Source organism: Carcharhinus amblyrhynchos, chromosome 21 (genome assembly GCF_965287045.1).
Source record: "Carcharhinus amblyrhynchos chromosome 21, sCarAmb.v2.hapA, whole genome shotgun sequence".
NCBI classification, from domain to species: domain Eukaryota; kingdom Metazoa; phylum Chordata; class Chondrichthyes; order Carcharhiniformes; family Carcharhinidae; genus Carcharhinus; species Carcharhinus amblyrhynchos.
In genome coordinates, this window is record NC_137344.1 from 7000493 (window position 1) to 7022176 (window position 21684).

Sequence of the window (21684 nt, forward strand, 5' to 3'; positions counted from 1 at the left end):
GTCCCTTAACTGCACAGATTGAACTACATTAAAAACAAGATAATTTTTTAATGTTAGAATAGCTCATGGTAAACGTAAATATATGAATATGTTTTACCGTGGAGGATAACGCATTCATCCTCCTCACTGCTGGCACCAGATGGCGCTGAAGTGAAACCCATATTGTTTACCCTTTTTGGTCTGAAACATTAGAGCTCAAGTGGTGGCACTGCACATGCATTAAAAAGAGCAACCGCAACATTGGATTTATTTCCCCCTTCCAAATTTTTGAATAGAATACCTTTAGAAAGTTACTAGAATTATTCTGGTCAAAATATTCGGAACTTCTACAGTTGGGAAATACCATCGTGTCTTTTAAAATTATGATTATAATTGTCATCTTTTGTTTAAAAAAAGCAAAGCAGATCAACTGACCGTGATATATACGTTTAGCCTTAATGTTCAGAAACAGTGTAAAAGACGCTAGTATTTTGGTTGTCTCAAACGTGGCAACATAATTTTATAAATGTGAATTTATACAGATCTGTGTGATTGCGCGAATTTACATGTAATGGTTTATGGAAAAACTATCATTTAGGTTAGTTGAGATCCAATAGTGCAGCCAAGTCATGACTTCCATAATTATAAAATGTTATTAATGAATAATTCAGAGGTTGAGTAACTTGAAGTGCAAAGGCTTGAAAACTGAATTGTAGTTTGATTACTCTTTTGTATGATCTTTTCATGTGTGCTTTGTAAATAAAAATACATTAAGTAGGCTGGCCTTTTTGCTAAGATCAAGCATAGGATCAAGCTCAAGATCAGCTGTAATGCCTGTTCTTGTCAGTTGGGATCCAGTATGCCTCTTTTGTGGGAGTCATGAATTGGATTCAATTTGAATTGATTTTTCACAGCAAACAAGGAGACGGATTAGGGCTTGCCCTGTCCGCTCTGTGCACTGCCTTTGCAGTCCTGCAAAAGGATTGAAATGAAAAAATATGTATAGTAGATTGAATGGGATCTTGTTCAAGGGCAGTATTTCTATATGGTTTGTAATAGAACATGGAAACAAAATTGAAGATACTGAAAGAAAACATTGATAAACTTTCCTGATTATAGTTTGAAAGGGATTAATTGTGCACAGAAGTGTACAGGATGATTTCCCACGGTCTGCTCAGGAGCAGTCCTTCACCTAAAATGATTAAAGACATGCCAATCAGGCTGATAGGCCTCGAACATGATGCTGAATTCCTAATTCTGCAGGAGAAAGGGTATTCAGTTAACCTGGCGTATCATATGTGCATGTTACCTTAACAGCAACATTACTTAAATTGTTCCAAGATAAATCCACAGTAGTTCTCTCTAAAGCAGTTCCTAACTCGCTGACTGCCTTCATAAAATGAGCACAAGGAAGCCTCTTAGTTGTTTGATTCAGCACTCCATTACATACAGCAATTTTTTGGGACTTGCTACCTTTAACTGGCAAAACTGAATTTGTCATATTTCTGCATGTATATCTCTTTCCATTGCTGTATATCTTGCAAATCAATATGTCTTTGCATATTTCCTTAGCAACATTCTGTTGCAATCATTTGCCCTTGCAGCTGTCAGTTCAGTGCTTATCATAGATATTCCATTGGGCCTTCCAATGGCCGGCCTGGATTTAGAGGAGTAGAGAAATATATGCAGTGGGAGGAAAGGCTGGTTTACCTTCACCAAGGGTTTCTGATGCTCATCCATAGGCAGCCAGAAATGACATTCTGATCCTGACACAACTTGGCATGTCTCAGAGACCTATTTTCAATTCTGTTTCAGCAGGGAGGATGTCATTGAATTGTGTTGTCTACTGAAGCCTGAGCTACAGACGACAGCTTGCATGTTTACAGTCAAAGCAGCACCACACTGAACTTTCATACCAGATGCTTATTTCAAGCCACCATAGGCAAAATTTACCAGATCAGTCTGTATAACAGCTCATTAAGAAGCTGTTTAGAATCTTGCAACATGTGTCTCTTTCTCCAGGGAAGGAAAGCATGAATTCAAGAGAGAACAGCACTTCTTTCAGGTTCCTAAAACTGCCCAGTCTCATTAGCACCCTTGCACCCATCAGAGTGCCTTTTAATACATGGGACATATATGGATTGCAAAGAATTCCATTTTATTACTGAATCGCTCCAAACAGAATAATGCAAGCAACAATGAAACACTTTGGCAGAAATCATGATTTCTTTTGAAACCATGATTTCCACAATCAACTAGAATGAACGAATGGCTGCAGGGAGACTACTGCTTTGTGTGTGACTATTTATGTCAGCCACAAACTCCCACAACATGATGGAATAAAATACAACTTTTCACAGAATCATTGAACCATACAGCACAAAAGAGGGCCTTTGGCCCTTCGAGTCCATACTGACACATTAGAAACAACTGAACTCCCACCTAATCCCATCTGCCAACACTTGGCCTATAGTCCTGAGACTGATGGAGACTTTTGTCTCCATTGAAATTCCAATAAAACATAAAATAATTGTATTAAAGGATTGCTGCTAATGTCTGGATGGATCAGGTGGGGTCCAATTGTATAGCCATGAGAAAGTATTGACAAGCAACTCAGCACCTCTGTTGAACCTCTCCATTATCTCTAAATTGTCACACTACTTATCCAACATTCAATAGTGAATGGGCAATATGCAACGAAATATTGGAAGATTGAAGTCATTGTCTTCGATCCCAGCCACAAACTGTTTCCTAATTGTCAATTTCATCCCTCTTCCTGGAAACTGTCAGAGGTTGAACCAGACCCTATGCAACTTTGGTAATGATGCAGCACCTGTAATCTAGAGGCTCAGACCAGTGCCCTGGGGAGCATGAGTTCAAATCCCAAAATGGCAGTTGGTAGAATTTGATTTCAGTTAATAAATCTGGAATATAAAACTAGTTTCAGTAATGGCGACCATGACAGCTATCATCGAATATCATAAAAACCTATCTGGTTTACTAATGTTCTTTAGGGAAGGAAACTTGCCACCTTACCAGGTTTGCTTCCGTGGGACTTCAGATCCACAGCAATGTGGTTGATTTAATTGAAATGGCCTATCAAACTCCGTTCAAGAGCATTGAAGGATACACAACAAATGCTGGCCATGCCACCCCATGTAAGAGAATATATTTTTAAAATTTGCATAATCATCAAAATCACCTACTGCCACCTCGATAACATCACCCGACACTGCCAGTATTTCAGGTGATCTGTTGAAATCTTCATCCATGTTTCTATTACTTCCTTGGGTTGACTATAAGAACATAAGAAATAGGAGCAGGAGTAGGCCATCTAGCCCTTCGAGCCTGCCCTGCCATTCAATAAGATCATGGCTGATCTGTCGTGGCTCAGTTCCACATTCCCGCCCTCTCCCCATAACCCTTAATCCCCTCTCTTATCAAAAACCCATCAACCCGCGTCTTAAAAATATTTAGCGAGGTAGCCTCCACCACTTCAACGGGCAGAGAATTCCAGAGATTCACCACCCTTTGAGTGAAGAAGTACCTCCTCAACGCTGTTCTAAACTGCCCCCCCTTTATCTTGAGGCTGTGCCACCTAGTCCTACTATCCTTTCTGAGCGGGAAGAGTCTCTCCACCTCTATCCTATCCATCCCATTCATCACCTTATACGTCTCAATGAGATCTCCCCTCATTCTTCTAAACTCTAACGAGTACAAGCCTAATTTATTCAGCCTCTCCTCATAGCTCAACCCCCTCAACTCCGGCATCAGCCTAGTAAACCTCCTCTGCACTCCCTCCAAGGCCAAAATGTCCTTGCGTAAGTACAGCGCCCAAAACTGCACACAGTACTCCAGCTGCGGCCTCACTAATGCCCTATACAGCCGCAGCAAGACCTCCCTACTTTTATATTCAATCCCCCTCGCTATGAAGGCCAGCATCCCATTTGCCTTCCTGACCACCTGCTGCACCTGCAAGCTGGGTTTTTGCGACTCATGCACAAGGACCCCGAGGTCCCTCTGCACCGTCGCCTGCTGCAGTTTTTCGCCATGTAAGTAATAACCCTTCCTACCATTATTCCTACCAAAGTGGACCACCTCGCACTTGCCAACATTAAATTCCATTTGCCATTTCCTGGCCCATTCGCCCAGCCTATCTAGATCCTTCTGCAGACTCTCCACACCCTCCGCACAATTTGCCGTTCCACCAATCTTGGTGTCATCAGCAAATTTCGACACCCTACACTCGGTTCCCTTCTCCAGATCATCTATATAATTGGTAAATAGCTGAGGCCCCAGCACCGACCCCTGGGGCACTTCACTAGTCACCATCCGCCAATCCGAATAGCACCCATTGACCCCCACTCTCTGCCTCCTATTTGACAACCAATCCTCTATCCACGCTAACACCCTATCCCCAACTCCATGTCCCCTGACCTTCTGCAATAACCTCTTGTGAGGTACCTTGTCAAACGCCTTCTGAAAATCAAGAAAGACCACATCCACCGGCTGTCCTCTATCCACCGCCCTAGACACATTCTCATAGAACTCCAGTAAATTTGTCAGACACGACTTCCCTTGAACGAAACCGTGCTGCGTCTGCTCTATCAAGCATTTTAGAACATAGAACATAGAACATTACAGCGCAGAACAGGCCCTTCGGCCCACGATGTTGCGCCGACCAGCTTTTAAAAAAAACAACACTAACCCACTAATCTAAACCAATCCCATTTCATCCATAAACCTATCCACAGATCTCTTAAACGCCCCCAAACTAGGCGCACTTACAACTGCAGCTGGCAGGGCATTCCAGTCCCTCACCACCCTCTGGGTAAAGAACCTACCCCTGACATCAGTCCTATAACTACCCCCCCTTAATTTAAAGTCATGCCCCCTCGTGCTAGCTTTCTCCATCCTAGGAAAAAGGCTATCACTATCTACCCTGTCTAAACCTCTAATCATCTTATATGTTTCAATAAGGTCCCCAAGGTTCTCTCAAGATGCCTCATTATTTCCTCCTTGATGACAGATTCTAACATTTTACCTACAACAGACATTAAACTAACTGGCCTATAATTCCCCGCCTTTTGCCTGGCACCCTTCTTAAACAACGGCATAACATTAGCCATTTTCCAATCTTCCGGCACTTCCCCGGAATCCAGCGACGTCTGGAAAATAACCACAAAGGCATCCACTATCACCTCCGCCAATTCTTTCAGAACCCTCGGATGCATTCCATCTGGTCCTGGCGACTTGTCCACAATCAGCCCCTCCAGTCTGTCGAGCACTGTCTCTAGTAGCACTATCGTGGCCAACCTCCCATTTTGCCCCTTTATTAAACATGAGATCATTGAAAACGCTACCCATTTCCTAACTAATGCCAAGTTCCATTCTTAGACTTTAGCTCTTGGTCTGACAACAATTAAATTTTAAAATTCTCATTCTTGTTTTCAGCTCCTTCCATACTTTGCCTGTCCCTATCTTTGTGACTCATCCAGCCTAACAATCCTCCAAAAACTCTAACCACCTTCGATTCTGACCTCTGGAGCAACCACTATTTTAATCATGTGCTGTTGGCGAACATGCTTTCAGACATCTAGGCCCTAAACTCTGGAATAACTACCCTGGACCCGTTTGCCTTGTACTTCTCTGAGATACTCTTAAAAACGTATCTCTTTGACCAGGCTTTTGATCATCTGCCTATATATTTCCTTATGTAGCTCAAGTGTCAAATTTAGTTGATGATGTTTGTGTAAAATGCCTTGATGATTCAGTATATTCAAGACACAATATAAATGCAAGTAGTTGTGTATTGCAAAAATCACTGTTTACATATGTGACTGGAGGAATAGCCTCCAATTTGGCCGTGAGGAAGGAAGAGGAAGAAAACTGGCTGTGCTGATTAAATGGCAAGGCAAATTTATGCAAAGAAGTGATTGACAGATTTTTTTTGTTTAAAAATAGCGCTCGTGATCTTCAATTGTCAATCTTATGGTCCATTCTGCAAACCTTGACTCCTTACCAATGGGATATCCTGAATCCCACTTACCTTGCGTAACAAATCAATGTATTAGTTCCCAACAAATTGTTATGCTCTTTCAGCCAAAGAAATCGTCCATAGATAATTCAAAGAAAATGCAACCAGCTACTTTTCTATTCCATGCCTAACTGTTTGACTCTCGGATGTCTACCACTGGTGAAAGTATAGGATGTATGTTGTCTACTTTCTAACCTTCTACTTGTTTAATGTGCCATCTCAGTAAGAGGAATTGCTTTTCCGTTGTTCTGTGGCAAACACCACAGCTCATCTGATGCTGAAAGTAGCAACCATATATTTTTCCTCATTGACTTAATGTTCCAAAGCTTTTCTGCACAGCCAAGTTTTTACCCTATTTAATGTTGAGCTCATTCAAAACTCTACTACCTGTATTCTAATTTGCGTTAAGTCTTGTCCACTGTGCTCACTGGCTCCAAGTGTGACATTGCCTCACTTTTAAAATTCTAATCATTTTCTTCAAATCCCTGCATGGTATCATCCCTCCCTATCATTCCGACAAGGTGGTTATCTCTGGGCTACTGCCTGAACCGTGTGCAGATGGGCGTAGGGTTGATAGGATTAAGGAAGTGAATGGGTGGCTCAGGGATTGGTGTGGGAGGAATGGGTTTGAATTTATGGGGCATTGACACCAGTATTGGGGTAGGTGGGACCTGTTCGGGCGGGATGGGGTTGGTCTGAACCGTGCTGGGACCAGAGTGCTGGCGAATCGAGTAAAGAGGACTGTAGACAGGGCTTTAAACTAATTAGGGGGGGGGAGGGTGCGAGGGTAGGTGACCTTACGAGGCCTAAAGTTAAGGAGAGTGTACGTGTAAGGGAAGAGGCCGAGGATGTCCCAATAATAGAGGGAGTAGGGGGCGTGAGTATAGTTGGTGGCGTTGCGGCAAATAGGGTCCAGGTGAAGGCTGGGATGAAAGCACTTTATCTGAATGCACGAAGCATTCGGAATAAAGTGGATGAGCTGATGGCGCAGATCGACACAAATGGATACGATCTGGTGGCCATTACAGAGACGTGGCTGCAGGGTGACAGGGACTGGGAGCTGAATGTACAGGGCTATCAAGTGTTTAGGAAGGATAGGCAGGAGGGACAAGCTCTGCTGATTAAGGATAGCATCACGGTGGTAGCAAGGGATGATATTGGAGCCAAGGAGCACAGGGTAGAATCGTTGTGGGTGGAGATTAGGAACAGCAAAGGGAGGAAGACGCTGGTGGGTGTCGTCTATAGGCCCCCGAATAATGATCTGGAGATGGGGCGGGCTGTTAACGCGCAAATAAGTGCGGCGTGCAGGAATGGGACGGCCGTAGTTATGGGGGATTTCAATCTGCATATTGATTGGTCGACCCATGTTGGACGTGGGGGGCTCAAGGAAGAGTTCTTGGAATGCTGCCGGGATAGTTTCCTCGAACAGTGTGTGTTGGAGCCGACGAGGGAGCGAGCTATCTTGGATCTGGTGCTATGTAATGAAGCGGGTAGAATTAGGGACCTTGTGGTGAAGGATCCTCTTGGGGAGAGTGATCATTGTATGGTGGAGTTTCTGGTGCAGATGGAGGAGGAGAAAGTGGGTTCCCGGACACGCGTCCTTTGTTTGAATAGAGGGGAGTACGGTAGGATGAGAGAAGAATTGGCGAATGTGGACTGGGAGAGCACGTTGGAGGGAGGGTCTGTTGAGGAGCAGTGGAGGATCTTTAAGGAGATTTTTCTTGGTGCTCAACGGAAATTTATTCCGATGGTCAAAAAGGATAGTAGGAGGAGAGGTAATAAGCCGTGGATAACGAAGGAGGTGAAGGAAAGTGTTAAACTAAAAGCGGAGAAATTTAGAGTAGCTAAGAGTAGTGGGCGAGAAGAGGATTGGGAGAGGTTTAAATGTCAACAAAGATTGACAAAGAAGTTGATAAGGAAGGGTAGGAGAAACTATGAAGCTGGGCTAGCGCTTAATATAAAAAAGGTTAGCAAGAGTTTTTATAAACATATAAAAAGGAGGAGGCTGGCTAGGGTGAATGTTGGTCCTTTAGAGGATGAGAAAGGGGACCTAGTGGTAGGGGATGGGGATATGGCTAAGGTATTGAATAACTTTTTTGTTTCCGTCTTCACGGAGGAGGACGTGAATAATTTGCCGGGTGTTAGCGATGGAAAGGTGGTAGGACTGGAGGGTCTTAATGACATTACTGTTACTAGAAAGGCGGTGCTCGACAGACTGGAGGGGCTGATTGTGGACAAGTCCCCAGGACCGGATGGAATGCATCCGAGGGTTCTGAAAGAAATGGCGGAGGTGATAGTGGATGCCTTGGTGGTTATTTTCCAAACGTCGCTGGATTCCGGGGAAGTGCCGGAGGATTGGAAAACGGCTAATGTTATGCCGTTGTTTAAGAAGGGTGCCAGGCAAAAGGCGGGGAATTATAGGCCGGTTAGTTTAACGTCTGTGGTAGGTAAAATGTTAGAATCTGTCATTAAGGAGGAAATTGCGAGGCATCTTGAAGGGAATTGCTTGATAGAGCAGACGCAGCACTGTTTCATTAAAGGGAAGTCGTGTCTGACAAATTTACTGGAGTTCTATGAGGATGTGTCTAGGGCGGTGGATAGAGGAGAGCCGGTGGATGTGGTCTTTCTAGATTTTCAGAAGGCGTTTGACAAAGTGCCTCACAAGAGGTTATTGCAGAAGGTCGAGGGACATGGAGTTGGGGGTAGGGTGTTAGCGTGGATAGAGGATTGGTTGTCAAATAGGAGGCAGAGAGTGGGGGTCAACGGGTGCTATTCGGATTGGCGGATGGTGACTAGTGGAGTGCCCCAGGGGTCGGTGCTGGGGCCTCAGCTTTTTACCATTTATATAGATGATCTGGAGGAGGGAACCGAGTGTAGAGTGTCGAAATTTGCTGATGACACCAAGATTGGGGGAATGGCAAATTGTACGGAGGGTGTGGAGAGTCTGCAGAAGGATCTAGATAGGCTGGGCGAATGGGCCAGGAAATGGCAAATGGAATTTAATGTTGGCAAGTGTGAGGTGGTCCACTTTGGTAGGAAGAATGGTAGGAAGGACTATTACTTACGGGGCGAAAAACTGCAGCAGGCGACGGTGCAGAGGGACCTCGGGGTCCTTGTGCATGAGTCGCAAAAACCCAGCTTGCAGGTGCAGCAGGTGGTCAGGAAGGCGAATGGGATGCTGGCCTTCATAGCGAGGGGGATTGAATATAAAAGTAGGGAGGTCTTGCTGCAGCTGTATAGGGCATTGGTGAGACCGCAGCTGGAGTACTGTGTGCATTTTTGGGCGCCGCACCTGCGCAAAGATATTTTGGCCTTGGAGGGAGTGCAGAGGAGGTTTACTAGGCTGATACCGGAGTTGAGGGGGTTGAGCTATGAGGAGAGGCTGAATAAACTGGGCTTGTACTCGTTAGAGTTTAGAAGAATGAGAGGAGATCTCATTGAGACGTATAAGATGATGAATGGGATGGATAGGATAGAGGTGGAAAGACTCTTCCCGCTCAAAAAAGACAATAGGACTAGGGGGCACAGCCTCAAGATAAAAGGGGGGTGGTTTAAAACGGAATTGAGGAGGAACTTCTTCACTCAAAGGGTGGTGAATCTCTGGAATTCTCTGCCCATTGAAGTGGTGGAGGCTGCCTCGCTAAATATTTTTAAGACGCGGGTTGATGGGTTTTTGATAGGAGAGGGGATTAAGGGTTATGGGGAGAGGGCGGGAAAGTGGAACTGAGCAGCGACAGATCAGCCATGATCTTATTGAATGGCGGGGCAGGCTCGAAGGGCTGGATGGCCTACTCCTGCTCCTATTTCTTATGTTCTTTTGACCTCCTCCTGCTCTGTGATCCTTTGATCTCTGGTCATTGTAATAGCTCCATCTAGCAGAATCATCATTCTGCTAGAAAGCAGAAAGCAGTGTGCCTTCTGCTTTCTTGACACAAAATTCTACAATTCCCTCAAGCCTCTCTGTCCACCTCACTTTCTTTCTTTAAGTCACTCCTTAAACCTACTTTAACCAAGCTTTCGGTCATCTGCCTTAATATCACCCTAATATGGTCCGATGTCATATCTTGTTTGATAACTGTCCAAGGCACTACAGAAATACGAGTTTTTTTTTCTGGATTGTGAATATTGGTATTTGCTTTCACCTCAATATAGCTCTTCTATAGTGGTTGCTAGCTATTTCTTGTAATGACAAAATGAGAGCCCCCTAAGTACTGAGTGTAATGTGCTGAAGACAAGAGGAAGTTCATGAGTCTTACCTTGTCAAGTTGTCATAAGCCTCTGTCCTCAGCAAAGTTCCAGATTGCCCAGCAAATTTATGCACTGAGTAACTTAGATGGTCCTAGATTTGGTCAGGATTTGTACTGAGTGTTGTCAGCTGCAACAATGATAGAGGTGCTGGAATTAATGTCAGCAGCACTTAGTTAGGAAATCATCCAGATATTTACTGTCTTTTTTTTCTACTTTCTCATGGTTTCTGTGCCAATTATTTGGAAGGTACGGTTGTAATTTAAGATGGTACAGGGTTGGTAGTATAAAAATTGCTGTTGTCATACTGGCTTTGGTTAACATAATCAGGATTTTTTATGATATCCATTTGTAATTAAACATATTTTTGAATATATGAGTCTTGTTGGTGAAGGCTAGCAGTCTGTTTGACCCCAGCAACGCCTTACCCATTTCATCTGTGTTCACACCTATGAACATTTGGCAGGGGATAATATCAGCAGCAGATAACCTGGATAATTTCTAACTAAATGTTGCTGACACCAATTCTAGCCCCTCTACCGATGCTCTAATTGAGAATACTTTGTACCAACCTTGATCAAACTTGGGATCACCTGAGTTTTTTAATGGATAAGCTTGCTGAGCCACATGGAAATTTGTTCCTTGTTCTGAAAATCAAGCCCTATGTTAGATTTAGGAAAAAGGCAGATTGTATATACGTATGTTTATCTGTCACATTGCTACATTTGTAATGCATTAGGATTTTGTTTTGTCTTAGTTGCATCTGGTGGAGTGGATTGTTTGCCTATTATAGAAACAACATGATGTTTTCATTCATTTATTTCAGAGAAGTACTTAATCGTTATCAGTTAAAAGCAAAACTCTGAAATCTGTTTGTGCAACTTGAAATGTATATTAAAAGCAAGATAGATATTGAATTTTTCAAAAGTTTATAAATGGCCTCAGTAACAATGTACATAGCAACAACATTCATTCAGGATCTGCTAGCTGTTTTTGCAATAAATTGTTTAAACAGAGTATAAGTAAATAATGCATTTCTATTTTTAAGCCAAACAAGTTGAATGGATTTTAAAAGAGGAATAATTTCTGCCAAACTAATCATTTGTAGAAATTGAGGGATTTGCAAAAAGATATTGATGTTACCTGACATTTATTGCCTCCAATGATCTGCATAAATTAATACAAAGACCAGTTTGTATAAAACTGAGAGGTTTGAGTGACGTTAATGCTAACTGGATAAGAAATGCCTTAAGTTAAAATGAGTGCCCAGCCATCCTGCAGATTGCTGGCATTTTGGTTCGACATTTTGAATTGGGATTCATTAGGGTAATTTATTTGTTGAAATCAATGGAATTAAAATTGGCTGTGTCCTGTATGGTATGCATGATACACTTTGCCAGATTTTTGGCCCTGTGGTGACGATGTAAATTTGTCTCATTGTATCCATGCTGGACAGATTAGCAATATATAATTCAGAAAGTGCAGCATCAATGATTTACCATTATGTGTCACTAGAAAATTTAGTAAATATTGTAAAATTATATTTACAAATCACATAAAGCATTCTTTTAGGAGACTAAATATCTGTTACATCAGTATTTCTGTTACTGAAAATCTGTAATGTAATATTTAGCTGTTGGAATGGATGGTAGGAATCCAAATAGAATCCAAACCTCAAAAGCCCTATTCCAACATTTATAGCAGCTCAAAAGTGTAGATGTCATTGTTAATGATAACAGTGGCTAAATTCAGGTTGTCTACTTTGATAAACCAGATTAACAAATCCATCTATTTGGTCGGAAGAGCTATTAATCAATACACAATGTTATGACTCATTTGGCAGCTTAAAAGATCAATGACTGTATAAAATTACAGACTGCTAAACAAGCTGTGGGCTTTCAAGGAAATGAGCTGAGATAAATCTTTGCATAAACAAAGCTTTAATTCAATATATCCAAACCTGTTTTAAGATTTACTTCAGGCAACTGATGGCAAAAACCTTATTCTGATCTCATATTTGTGCAATATGTGATATTATGCACATTTTTTCTGGGATTGCCTGTACCTGTGCAACATTTTCAATTACATTTTAATTCTTTTTATTCACTTTCTGAGTCTAGAATATTCATGCGCTGATGATTATGTTGTAAACTACATAACAATAATATTACATGGTGCAACAATTTGCTCTTTGTGCAAAGCTATTAAATGATTGTAATTAGGACTATTGCAGTTGATCAATATTAGGTGGAAAGTTAGGACAAGTTCAACACAGGTAGTGCAGTACTTTTGAAGCACGACTAAGGAGAAAAATAAAAGTTGAATAAACTGGAATTTGGGCAACTTGATGCACAAGAGAAATTTTCCACTCCATATGTAGCAAAATGGCAATGTAAGTGTGTTTCTGATTTAGCTACATATAATACAAGGACACATTTTTTCCCATAGGAGAAATGCTAGATGCTTAGAAATTTGTCACCAAGTTAGCCCAAAAATAAATATCAAGGGGTGAATTTTCCTGTTCCGCCCACCATGGGAATCATAGCGGCGAGGAGTGGACCATGGAAAGATTCGTTGAACTCGGGTGGGATTTTCCAGTTTCAAAGTGAGCACAAGTGGAAAATCCCGCCCTAAAGAGTTTATTGACTATAATGATTAGACCATCTGAAAAGTATTCCTGAAATATGATAACTAATCTCTTAGATAAATCAGAAAAGTTTTTCTTACTTGTTAATGAGCTGTTGCATTCACTGATTATTTCTTTAGAATAAATATTTTTAAAACTCTGGATTTATTAATGTTCTTCATTCATTAGCACATGGACATGTATATTAGGTAGATTATACTAGAACCCAGTTTGCCAGATCTTTGCCTTTTCTGTCCAAAATTGTTGGGATCAGCTTCTCTATCTGTTGGGTCGATACTTGGAAAAGATGGGTCTGGCAGAGTGAACTCAGTAAGAAGTCTCACAACACCAGGTTAAAGTCCAACCAATTTATTTGACAGTAAGCTCACAAGCTTTTGGGGTTTGCCCCTTCTTTAGGTGACTGATCAGTCAGGTGACGAAGGGGAAAACCCGAAAGCTTGTGAGTTTACTATCAAATAAATTGGTTGGATTTAACCCGGTGTTGTGAGACTTCTTACTGTGTTTACCCCAGTCCAACGCCGGCATCTCCACATCAGGGTGAAATCAGGCATCCTAAAGTTCACCAGCTCTGTTTTAGTTTTCCTCAATGCATTGTACCTGCATGATGCATGCATTAAGTAATGGAAATGGGATCTGCAGCTTTTAGTGCATTGAAAGTTGCTGGAACAAGGGCACATTTGAATTATGGGCTTTTTTGCACTGCTTCTCATCTTGCTTGGCCTGGCTAGCTGTGGGATTCTGCAGAAAAATGCTGCACAAAATCTGTTTTTTTTCCCTTCTCCTGCCCCCATACTCCACTACAGTCATGTTTTAAACAGTTTGGCCATCAACCTGAAGTGCTTACATTTGCTGACTAGTATTTTGGATAAATTCATATTGGGTGGGTGTAAGTTCCACTCTGCTACGCTTCAGTGGCACGTTGGTTCATCAGGAACTTTCGGGCTTGTGTGTTTAACGCAGAATTCTGTCCACTTTGATATAAAATCCTAAAACCATAATATGTTCTAGTTGAACAGACATCTCATACTTGAATTTAAAATTCTCTGTAGCTGTATACCATTCCATTTGTAACAACATTTTTAAAAATCTTTTATCATGCCTCTTGAAACCCTCTGTTTTTTAAATTGTAACTTGGTTTCTCAACCACCAGTACTGATGCCTTCTTGCACTTTCACTATTTATTTTCCTGTAAAGTGCTTTGTGAAAGAGTACTTTGTAAATATATTGTTTACTTGCTAGCAACATTTTTGCAGTTATAGCGTGAGAATAGAGAGTAATGCAGAAAATAGAAGCAGGAGTAGGCCATTTGTCCTTTCGAGGCTAATCTGCCATTCAGTATGATCATGGCTGATTGTGTAACTCTCCCCATACCCCTTAATCCTTTTAGAGTCTGGAAATCATTCCAATTCGTTATTAGCTATATTAACTGACTTGGTCTCACAACCTTTTGTGGTAAAAAATTCTAAAGGCTCACCGCTCTGAGTGAAGATGTTTCTCGTCATCTCAATTCTAAATAGCCTATCCTGTATCCTCAGGCAGTGACCCCTAGTTCTAGACCTACAGAGCCAAAGGAAACAATGTTCTGAATCCAGTCTGTCCAAATCTGTCAGAAATGTATATGTTTCAGTTACATCCCCTATTATTCTTCTAAATTCCAGTGAATACAGGCCCAGGCGACCCCATCATCCCTCATATGACAGTCCTGTCATCCCAGGAATCAGTATGGTGAACCTTGCTCCACTCCCTCTCTGGCAAATATATAATTTCTTAGGTAAGGAGATCATAATATTCCAGGTATAGTTGCACCAACGCCCTGGATAGCAGTAAGAAATCCCAGCTCCTGTACTCAAGTCTTCTCACAGTGAAGGCCAAAGTAGCGCGCTGTCAGTGACTGCTGTACACAAGTCCCTTTGTATGTCAACATTTCCCAATCTATCCTCATCTAAATAATGTTCTGGTCTGCCATTCTGTTTTTCTGACTGAATAGGTTAACTTTACATTTATCTTCATTATATTTCATCTGCCATGTCTTTGCCCACTCACTCAACTTGTCTAAATCACCATTAAGCCTTTTAACATCGTCCTCCCCACTCACATTCCCACAAGTTTCATGTTATCAGCAAACTTGGAAATATTACTTTTGGTTCTGTCATCCAAATCATTGATGTATATTGTAAGTAGCTGGGGCCCCTCAAGTCACTGCCTTCCAGTCTGAAAAAGACACATGTATCCCTACCAGATTTCCTGTCTGCTAACCAATTCTCAATCTACGTAAATATATTACCCCGAATCCCATGCACTTTAATTTTTCACTTTATCCTCTTATGTGGTACCTTATCAAAAACTTTTTGAAGATCCAAATGCCCCACATCCACTGGTTCACCCTTATCTATTCTACAAATTACATTCTCAAAAATAAGAACTAGGAACAGGTGGAGGCCATCTGGCCCCTCATGCCTGCTCTGCCATTCAATTAGAACCCATCCACTCACTATAACTCTTAATTCCTTTATTGTTCAAAAATAAATCTATCTTTGCCTTATAAACATTCAACGAGGTTGCCTCAACTGCTTCATTGGGCAGGGAATTCTACAGATTCACAGCCCTTTGGGTGAAGAAGTTCCTCCTCAACTCAGTCCTAAATCTGCTTCCCCTTATTTTGAAGCTGTGCCCCCTAGTTCTAGTTTCACCCACCAGTGGAAACAGCTCCCTGCTTCTAACTTGTCTATTCCCTTCATAATTTTATATGTTTCTATTAGATCCCCCTCACCTTCTATATTCCGCTGAGTATAATTGAGTCTACTCAGTCTCTCCTTATAAGCCAACATTCTCAGCTTGAGAATCAACCTAGTGAATTGCCTCTGCACCCCCTACATGCCAGTGTATACTTTCTCAAAGGAGGCGACCAAAACTATACATAGCAGTCTAGGTGTAGCCTCACCAGTACCTTGTTTCTAAAGTCCATCCCTCTAATAATGAAGGACAAAATTCCATTTGCCTTTTTAATTACCTGTTGCATCTGCAAACCAACTTTTTGTGATTCATGCATAAGGATACTCAGGCCCTTCTGTACAGCAGCATGCTTCAATTTTTACCATTTAAATAATAGTCCATTTTGCTTTTATTCCTACCAAAAAAGGTGACCTCACATTTACCAACATTGTACTCCATCTGCCAGATCTTGCCCACTCACTTAAACTATCTATATCCCTTTGCAGAATGTGTCCTTTGCACATTTTGCTCTACCACTCATCTTAATCTCTTATGCGAACTTTGATGCGTTGCACTTGGTTCCCAACTCCAAATCATTTATGTAAATTGTAAATAACTGCAGTCCCAATACACAGAACCAGGAAACTAGAAAAATACACATTTATCCTCACTCTGTTGGTTAAACAATCCTAATACATTACCCATAACACCATGCGCCTTTATCTTATGCAGCAGCCTTTTGCGTGGCACTTTGTTGAATGCCTTCAGGGAATCCAGATACACCACATCCACCGGTTCCCCGTTGTCCACCACACTCGTAATATCCTCAAAGAATTCCAGTTAAGCGTGACCTGCCTTTCGTGAACCCATGCTGTGTCTTTCCAATGGGACAATTTCTATCCAGATGTCTTGCTACTTCTTCCTTGACAGATTCAAGCATTTTCCCAGCTACAGAAGTTAAACTAACCCGCCTATAGTTACCTGCCTTTTGTCTATGTCCTTTTTTAAACGGTGGAGTCACATTTGCGGTTTTCCAATCGGCCGGAACTGCCGCAGAGCCCAGCGAATTTTGATAAATGACCACAAGCACATTTGCTGTTCCCCCACCATCACTTTTAGTACCTGGGGATGAATTCCATCAGGGCCAGGAGACTTGTCTACCTTCAGCCACATTAGCTTGCCCAACACTAACTCTTTAGTGATAATGATTATTTCTAGATCCTCAGCTGACGTAGCCTCCTTGTCATCAATGTTGGCACATTATTTGTGCTTTCCACTGTGAACACTGAGACAAAAACCTGTTCAATTCCTCGACTGTTTACTCTTTTCCTATTATTAAATCCCCCTTCTCATCCTCTAAAAGACCAATGTTTACCAAAGCCACTCTTTTTCGTTTTATATATTTGTAGAAACTTTTGCTATTTGTTTTTATACTCTGAGCTAGTTTGCTGTCATAATCTTACTTTATAGCTTTTTTGATGGCTTTCTGTTGACCTTTAAAGATTTCCCAATCCTCTAGTTTCCCATTAATCTTTGCCACTTTGTATGCATTTTCTTTCAATTTGATATCCTCCTTTATTTCCTTAGATAACCATGGCTGACTATCCTTTTTTTTACAGTCCTATCCCTTTTTCTACAGTCCTTCCTTATCACTGATATATACTTTTACTGAGCACTGTGAAAAATCACTTTGAAAGTCCACCACTGTTTCTCAATTGTCCCACCATAAAGTTTTTGCTCCCAGTCTACCTTGGTCAACTTCTCCCTCATTCCATTGTAGTCTCCTTTAAGCACAAGAAGCTAGAATTGAATTTTACCAACTCATGCTCCATCTGTATTTTAACTTCAGCCATATTGTGACCGTTCTTTGCAGGAGAATCCCTAACCGTGATATCATTAATTATTCCTGTCTCTTTACACGAGGTCAATGCAGAAACTGATGGCCTCAACCGGGACCTTGGGTTCATGTCACATTATCTGTAACCCCAACGACTTGCCTGGGCTTGCAAAATCTCACTAATTGTACTGTCTGGAGATAATACACATGTCTTTAACCTGTGCTTAACTCTCTCTTCACTCACATTGTCTGTATCTTACCTGTAAAGTCTCACATTCCAACCACTATTTTGTAAATTGAGTTTGTGTCTTTATGTGCCCTGTTTGTGAACAGAATTCCCACTCACCTGATGAAGGAGCAGCAAACACTCCGAAAGCTAGTGGCTTTTGCTACCGAATAAACTTGTTGGACTCTCACCTCATGTTGTGAGACTTTACATGGGACCAGAATTAGGAAGGATAGTTTGCTCCCTTGTAGGCTCCTTTACATACTGTTCGAGGGAACTATCGTGGATACACTCTATGAACTCCTCAAGGTTGCCTTGACTGACCTGGTTTGATCAATCAGCATGTAAATTAAAATCCTCCATGGTAACTGCCGTACCAGTAGGTTTGTCAAACATGATTTCCCTTTCATAAATCCGTGATGACTTTGTCTAATCTTGTTGATATTTTCTAAGTGTCCTGTTCCTCAACTTTTGTGAAAGTCTTTAGCATTTTCCTTATTATTTATGTTAGGTTAACAGTCTGTAGTTCCCTGTTTTCGGTCTCCTTTTTCAAATAATGGGGTTACATTTGTCACCCTCAAATCTGCTAAGACTGTTCCATAATCTACAGAATTTTGGAAGATAACAATCAACACATCCATGGCCACCTCCTGTAGCACTCTCAGATGTAGATTATCAGGCCCTGGGGATTTATCAGCTTTCAGTCCCATTAGTTTCTCCAGCGCTATTTTTGTAGTAATACTAATTTCCTTCAATCTGCTCTTCTCACTAAACTCTTGATTCCTTAGCATTTCTGGAAAATTATTTCTGTCTTCCTCTGTGAGGTCAGAACTAGAGTAGTTTAATTGTTCTCCCATTTCCTTGTTTTCTATTAAAATAGTCGTACTGGAATAGCTAGAAGTGCAACTAGTCGTGGAGCACAGATCTTCAGTACTACTGCTGAATGTTGTCAGGGTCCATAGTCTTTGCTGTATCTAGTTCCCCATGGTTCATTACTGGGCTTACTGCTTTTTAATAAACATTAATGGCTTGTACTTGCAGATACATGGCACAGTTTCAAAATTTGCAGGTGACATGAAGCATTATATTGGACAGCAATAGACTTGAAGAGAAGACAGACAGGCTTGTGAAATGGGCCGATAAAATGTCGACAAGTCTGAGATATATTTTGGGGAGGAGAATGAGAAGAGACAATACAAGTCAAATTTTGAAGGGGTACAAGAACGGTAGGATCTGGGGATGCTTGTACACAAATCTTTGCTAGTAGCAAAAAAGTTTCACAAAGCAGTTCATAAGATACTTGGGATCCTTTGATTTTAAATAGAATCATAGAAGACAATAATCAGAAAATTTTCTAAGCCCCTATAAAACAGTCATATATCCCCAACTGAAATATAGATGGAATTTAAATCAATGGTGTGAGTCCATGTGGTATACCTGGAAATGCTGTTTGGGACAGAAGCAGTCAGTCAAATGTGAAAAACTAGCCAATAAACAAAATGGAAGCTTGGGGCTGGACAAATCAAATGTTGGGGGCAAGCAGGAAGGTACAGATCTGAGTGTTAGATGAGGGCAAGTACCAGTGCCAATTATTAATGGTGGCCAGATATCACAATAAAGTGAAGGAGATTGCAGGATCGTTGTGAGTGTTGCTATAGGGTCTAACTTTGTGGTTCTTGAAGCCGTCTCACCACACTGCCTTGCCTGGAAGGCATCTCACCTTCTCAGTCTTTCCCTACGGACATCCTGTCATCTCCATCTTTCCCTGCAAACATCCTGCAATCTCCTTTCCCCGCTCTCAGCCTGCTATCTCTGTCTTTCCCCACAACATTCTGCCATCTCTGTTTTTTTCCCTAAGACATCTGGTCATCTCCGTCTTGCCCCTGCAGACATTTCATCATCTCCATCTTGTCCCTGAAGGCACCTTGCCATCTAGGTCCTGCTTTTGAAGACCTCCTTCCAACTCAGTACTACTGCTGAAGAATCATTAATTTCCCCAGTCCCTACACCCCCATGAATAAAGTACCAACAATGAAGGATCACAGATGACTGTGAGGAGCATGTCACAGAACAGACAAAGGGTGGCCTTATGGTTCACTGATGCCTCTTTGCAGGTTCTCCTCTAAGTTGTACAGCAAAGGCAGGAGGTACTTCACAAAGCAAAAAAAGACCCTCTTCCCTTACCAAGAAAGCATGGTTGGAGATAGCAGCAGAGTTTAGCAGAGATGATCAGACATGGAGTCACCCAGTGTATTTGGTACAGTGCCGCAAGCAATCCAATAACCTTCCCCACGCCACCAAGCTGAGTGTGACTGAATGCTCAGAGTGCTGTCGTGTTCATATGGGCAACATGTGATGGTCTCAACATGGAGAGAGATTGGCCATGTCAATGTAAGAATTTTCCTGGAAGCAGATGCATGTTGGTAACAGATGTCTGTTTCTTGTTGGCAGAGTACTGCAAGTCCCTTCAGAATGGATGTATTGATGAACATCCAAGAGCCCCATCATGTGTCTAAGATGCTAACTTAGGAGATGAATGGAGTTGTATGGAAGCTCACTTTACCCTTTTGCCTGTTGGAGAAAAGGCATAGAGTGTGTGAGTGAGAAGGCAAAGACAGGTGGAGGTGTGCCAGACATCCATGCTGCACCAACAGAGGAGGAGGCACTCTATCTGGCTGGGAAGCAGGACGGCCAGGTAATAGAGGATGTCGAGATCAGAATGCCTTGTCAAGAGAATGAGGAAGCCTTGAACGGTGTTCACCATTGGGTTGCAAGGAAGAACGACAAGCATGGAAAGAGGGAATGGGAAGGCCTTTGTTCTAATTGTTTATGTTCTCCAATGCAGGTTCCCACACTCCAGAAGAATGGACCAGCTGCCTCAAGTCGGATTCCTCTGAGCTGGACAGTTGCTATTACTCAGAGGATACAGTATTGCATCATTCCCCTGCACAATCCATTACCATGGACACATTAATGCTGGGGGGCGCGTATGTTCTTGGACCATTTTCAGCATCACAATGTGCATGAGCAGATGCTGAAGGCTGTAACAGCTGGAGGTCTTCACAATTGAAGAACCATTGAAGACTAGCCCCATACTAAGCCTCAGCCTGATGATGGGTCTATGCAGTCAAAGAACCTACTTGAGATACAGCAACAGGCAGGAAAAATCTCTGGTAGAGCTCCTAAATGGACTAAGGAGGAGGCCACATTGACGCCACGTGTTCTGCCATGTATTGCGCACGTGGTTTTCTCATCGAGTGGTTGACTACCGTTGAGAGACAGATTTAGCAGATCACTCGGTGAATGCCAGATATGTGCGCGGATTTGTATAACATCACTTTGGCAATGAACTATGCAGAAGTGGCCAGGCGTGAGGGGGACAAGGCTCTTGGACTCTCCTCCATCTCTGCGAGACAGAGAGGTACCATTGGACAGTGAGAGGAAGGAGGAGTGGACGTCTGGGGGCTTCTCTTGAGGCATTCATAGGGTGGGAAGATGTTCCTCATCTCCTCTGCCAGTGATCCAAATACCTCCAGTAGCTGTGGTCACAATGAAATCATCTGCACTTGTGCAAGACTCTTGCCTGTTAGCCTTTCCAGGCCTTAGGCAGCCAAATGACAGCTTCAAGGCGCAGATGTTTAGAAGTTCAACATAGCAGTGACTTGTATTAGGAGTGTTCACCAAGTCCTGTAGGACTTAGTACTGACCAGTGACACGAGCAGTCTGAGGGTCTTTGCAGCATAAGTCAGTCACTGTCTCTGCTGGCAGCCTTAGTTTTTGATGAAGCTCCTGAGGTTCCTCTCAGCCTCTCCAACCAATGCCGCTGACCCGAAGGCAATGTCCGGATGCCACTTACAATTGGCACCCAGCCCTCCATGGGTTTGGCAACTTCCTGTCCACCTCTACCATATAATTGGCTGGGCCCCACACCTTTGCATATTTTATTGTGCATTGCCAATTCATCACAGTTATTCTTGCCATGAGCAGAAGTTCTGCCCACT

At 42.2% G+C, this 21684-nt stretch overlaps 1 protein-coding gene across 1 annotated transcript in view; it reads left to right on the plus strand.

Moving 5' to 3' along the window:
- Positions 1 to 21684, plus strand: part of LOC145356590 (cytoplasmic phosphatidylinositol transfer protein 1-like) — a 348840-nt gene that overhangs the window by 1100 nt on the left and 326056 nt on the right. The gene's annotated exons all lie outside the window — the stretch shown is intronic.